Here is a 5,550-nt window from a genome sequence, read left to right on the forward strand (position 1 = left end):
ATATATATATTATAATTTTATTTAATCTTTCTCACCGGAGTGGTCACAAATAATATAAAGTTTTTTTATTTTATTTGTGTTTTCCCACTGCTGTAGTCGCAAAATAATTTAAAATTATTGATTTATTTATATTTCCCACTACTGTGGTCGCAGATCTAATTTAATATTTTTTTTATTTAATTTTCCCACTACAGCAGTCGCAAATGTTCTTGAATCTGAAAAATTTTGAAGCGCTTTGCGACTACTGTGGTCGGAAATCAGTCGGAAAACTGGGAATTGTTTGGCAGATTTCAGCACTTTTAAAGCAGCAGCACCTGCCAATTCAAATATGCAGCAACTAAACAATTAATCCACCACGACAACCAATCAATCCACCATTCCAACCAATCAATTCTCCATTCCAACCAATCAAATCAATAAAATGCAAACAACTATAGAAAACATAAATTTTTTTAACTAAAACATCCAAAAAGAGTTAAACATTCAAGCACCGTTCTATCTAGTCTTAAATAATACAATCATAGTCAAGTGTAAACATTACCAAGTCTAAACATCCAACCACAATAAATAATAATGTTTCAAACATCACCACCACAACAAACTAAAACTCCTTATCCCTGCCATCATCGCCATTCAAAGTATCAAATGGACGTCCTCATAAATTTCTCCACTATACTCTGCAATTTGTTAAAATTTATATGATCTTCTTTACGTTCCTCCTTCAACTCTTCAACTTCTTTTCGTAATGCTTCCACCTCTTCGTGATTCTGCGAATAACTCGCATCACCAGACAACAATGTCGTAGAACGACCTACGAAATGTTGTGATCCAAGACCGTAGGTTCTACCTTTCTTTGTGCCACCAACCAATTGCGTCCATATTGAAGCTACATAATTGAGCGACACTTGGGTTGATCTACCATCCTCATAATCGAGTTGACTTTGATGCGATTCCTCTAAACGGTTTTGATAGGCTTCCTGAAATTAAAATGTTAAGAATTAAATTATGCTATACTAACAGTATGAAGTGCACCAATGTTATACTAACAGAAAGAGGATGAAATTAGTAGTTGTTTACTAAGTTAAGCATTAAATTATGTTATACTAACGGTTGAGCAAGGGCATTCACGATACTCCTCTATCCTCCATTATACTCAAAACTCAATAAGTCTCTTATTTACTATATTTGCATCACATTTAGATACTATATCCTCCAATAGCAACAGATTCTAAAAACTCATCCTTCAATTAAAATGTATAAAAGTTTAAGACCTCCACTTAACAGAACTGAACAGAAATATAAGCAAACCATTTACAATAACGAGGTTAAATTTATTTTTTAGTTTATTAAAGAGAAAGTGTGTAATTCCTCCGTTTGAATCTCGAGGTTTGCTATCACGCCAAATCCTCTGGACTAGAGGAGTATATGTATAATATTTACTTTTTTTATAGCTATAGAAACGAACAACTTTCGGATCTCTCAAGCTCTTGAAACCTATTTTGTTATTTGAGCTGTAAAAAGGATAAATCTTCACTACTGCATAACCATTTAAACTCATTTAGCCGAAATAATTCGTTCTGCTTTCATCTATAAGATGTCTTTTTCATCTTAAGATAATGTTAAACCCACAAAATATCTAGATATTAAAAAGAGAGACATAGACAGAAACTAACCGAAAAGAGGAGTGGAAGAGAAATTGGAGCATATTTGGTCTTCAAGAGTCGAAGAATATTCTTTAAATTTCTGCCGTTAGTCGAAAATTGACATCCGCCGTTTGCCACCATCAGCCGCACAGGTGGAGTTGAAGAGAAATCGTAGAACAATCAACAACACTGGTGGAATGGAAGAGAAATCGCAGAAGAAATAAAATATCGATAGAGAGATAGAGATAGAGGAAATTGGGAAAATATGGCCGAAATTAGGGAAATAGGGTTCTGGCCTGAAATATTATATTTACCTTTCTGACTACCGCGGTCACAAACCCACTAAAATATTTTTTTACCTTTTTAATTTTTATTTTGCGACCGGAGCAGTCGCTTAATTAGTCAACTATTATTATTGACTTTTTATCTTCCGACCGAATTGGTCGCAAAAGTGAAGGCGGGAGATTTGACGCATTGTTTTCCCACTATTTTAGTCAGAATACTAGTCGAATTCTTTTTAAAAAAATAATAATAATAATACAATCTTTTTTCCACTACTGCGGTCGCAAAAGAAGTCACATTAGCGACTACTTCAATATCAGTCAAAAATTTCGGTCGCAAATTAATGTTTTTCTAGTAGGGAAAATAACTTAAAGCTAAAACCGAACTGATAATATAATAACTGAAAGTAACTGTGAGTCAGAGATAAACTGAAGGTATGATTACCTGCTGATACTGACTCAATTCTCTTAATAGAATAAGTAAAATCGTTGTCCGGTCCTATAAGGCTCAGAACGTGTAACTGCTTTGTCGTAGTAGGCTCGCTCATAGGTGCTCGACCATACTAGGATTTGTATCTCGGCCATTCTAAGCTCGCTCATAGGCGCTCGGCCACAGTAGGGTCGGTTGTAAGGCCCCGTAAAATTTCGCAAAGGAAAAATAATATTTCGTGGTGCCGAACTGGGCTTACGTGTTTGAGGATTGTATAATGCAATGAAAAGTAAAGAAAAATAAATTTGGGCAGAAAAAATACACTTTTGCGGCCCACTATGTGGCCGCAGAATCACTCTGCGGACCGCATAATGATCGCAGAGTGAGACAGTCTTTTGGGCCATTTTTTATGTCATTTTCGCGGCCCATTATGCGATCGCAAAATTATTTCGCGGGCCGCACTCTGATCGCATATCCAGCTTTGAGATTTTTCAGAGGGAGGTTCTGCGACGCATTATGCGACCGCAGAATAGGTCTGCGGGCCGCATAATGACCGCAAACCGAGTCAAATTTACCTAGTTATGGAGGAAAATTATGCGGCCTATTCTGCGGAACGCATAAGCATTATGCGGTCGCATATGCGATCGCATACCCTGTTCCGGAGCTTCATTTTCGGATTTTTATAGCCCAACCCTACTTCGTTAAATAGACGATTTGTACCATTTTTGAGTCAAAACCTGATATTTTGAGAGTGAGAGAGTGCCCTAAAGTGGGAGAGTGATCTTCAACAATTTATTCTTCAATTCTTGCTCGAATCTTTGAATATTAACAAGGAAAACTCACTAGGTCTTCATCTTAGAGATAAGATTCTGTACCCTAGCCCTTAATTTCGAAATTTATATAAGAATGGGTAATTAGCAAGACAATTCTTGGGTATGGATGTTATTTATTTAGCATACATGTGTTATCAAGGGTGTAGGAAGATAGTGATCTAACAATGGTAAAGAGTGGGTTGTGGGATGATGGAATCCTCCATAAAAGGACCTTGAAACCTTAATGCACACCTAGTGTTTGATAAAATGCTCAAATGAGCTAGAACCATGATCATCTTCCTAATTTTGGTTCAATTTGTTATATTTCTAAAATAGATTGAAGTTGCTAAGAATTCCGGAATATTTTAGAGTTTAAGGAAGCTAAATTGAGGAATGTTGGCTAAACTCTTCTTTAAGAATTGGAACCTCAATATCCTTGTAAGTTCCAAGATATTTATTACAAGTTGAGTATTCCGAATAAGTTTTGTGACAAAGATATATGTTTAATTTGTGTTTCAAATGCTCTCATGATATTGTATTATAAATTGAGGATGTGTTCCAAACTATGGATTGTGTATCTACGTGTTATGATTCCAAGTCGTGATTTATGTGGAAAACTATAATGCCAAATTGTGTAGAAATTGTGATTATGGTTACACCTCCACCCGCATATATTAAAGTGAGGGGCGGGCCGCTTTGTATATGATTTTGGTATTGTTGTTGCACCACCACCCACATATATATATTGGGGTGAGGCGGCATGGCCGCTTTGTGTAAGTATTGGTATCGTTGATGCATTTCCATCCACATATATTGGGGTGAGGCGGCGGGGCCGCTTTGTGTGAAAATGGGTATTGTGTTTATACCTCCACCTGCATACATTGAGGTGAGGCGACAGGGCCGCTTGAGTAGAGATTTGGTATTGTGCTTACACCTCCACCTCTATACATTTGGGGTGAGACGGTGGGGCCGCTTTGTGTGAAAATGGTTACAGAGAATCTCACCTTAAATTCTATAAATGTTAATGACAGCTCTTGATAAGCTTGATTTGGTTTAAACGGCTATCTATGCTATTCTATTGTATCCTTGATTCATCATATGCATATTGTATTTCCAACAACAATAACAACCCAGTATAATCCTACTAGTGGGGTCTGGGGAGGGTAGTGTGTACACAGACCTTACCTCTACCCTAGGTAGAGAGGCTGTTTCCGATAGACCCTCGGCTCCCTCCCTCCAAGAACTCTCCACCTTGCTCTTGGGGTGACTCGAACTCACAACCGGTTGGTTGGAAGTGGAGGGTGCTCACCACTCTCCACCTCATACTGTATTTCCGAGTTCTTAAATTGGTGTTTGGTTTTCATACTAGTACTATTCGACATGTACTAACGTCCCTTTTTGCTGAGGGCGCTACATTTTTAATGGATGCAAGTGGTTCCATAGCGGAGGATACTGACCAGTGATAGCAGTGCTCATTCTTTCCAGCTGACTTGGTGAGCCCCATCTCATTCCAGGGTTGTGCATCTTTTGTTTCATATGTGTTATCGTGTTTTGAGGTATAGTCGGAGCCTTGTTGCCGGAACTATCATTGTACTCTTAGGTATTTTTAGAAGCTCCGTAAACTAAGTGTGGGTTGTATATGGGTGTTGGGAATGTTAAACAAGTTTTGTTAAGATTAAATCACTCGTTCCACTTTGAACCATGAAGGTTTGTGTGTGTTTTGAGAATTATTAAATGAGGTAACTAATGGTAATGAATTGGTATTGTAGACATAATCACCTTATTGTCTAATTAACGAAAATATGTATTATCCTTATTTATGGATGAGTTTGGGTAGAAGGAAATTTAATAGGCTTGCTTGGCCGGGTTCACTCGGTTGAGCGCCGATCGCGCTCCCCGAGTTTGGGGCGTGTCATCGGTTTATAATTTACTATCTGATCAGAGGTTTCCCAATAGGGGCCTGTTCACCGATTATAACTCGATGGTGGTGAAAATGCTGTAATACTACCCAATAGGGGCCTGCCCACTGATTATAGCTCGATGGTGGTGAAAATACTGTAATATTTTATATGTATATAGACTCTCTGCTCTCTTGACTGGAAGAAGACAATTCTTAACCGAAAATAAAGACCCGATAAGATAGGATAATGTAACTTATGAGACTAGAATAATGTACATAAATGCAGGAGTACGAACTTCTCTTTATGTCTCGTTATCAAACGCATGTAGTTACGAGATCATACCAAAATAAATAAAGGGTTTAGCCTTAACATACCTTTATTGATAACGATTAAATATACACTGCCCGTAGTACTTCAACCTATAACAAGGTATGAGCTATGGTTAATACAATGTAATAACTCAAAACACATTTCTAAGCTATT

At 37.4% G+C, this 5,550-nt stretch overlaps 1 long non-coding RNA gene across 1 annotated transcript; it reads right to left on the reverse strand.

The window, feature by feature from the left end:
- Positions 1-434: 434 nt before the first annotated feature.
- On the reverse strand, positions 435-1,920 carry LOC104111820 (uncharacterized). The gene is made up of 2 exons (XR_011410274.1): positions 1,674-1,920; positions 435-977 (listed from the first exon to the last, which is right to left on the reverse strand). It is a non-coding gene; the product is annotated as an uncharacterized lncRNA (long non-coding RNA).
- Between the last annotated feature and the right edge of the window lie 3,630 nt (positions 1,921-5,550).

This window comes from Nicotiana tomentosiformis, chromosome 8 (genome assembly GCF_000390325.3).
Source record: "Nicotiana tomentosiformis chromosome 8, ASM39032v3, whole genome shotgun sequence".
In the NCBI taxonomy this organism is placed as follows: Eukaryota; Viridiplantae; Streptophyta; class Magnoliopsida; order Solanales; family Solanaceae; genus Nicotiana; species Nicotiana tomentosiformis.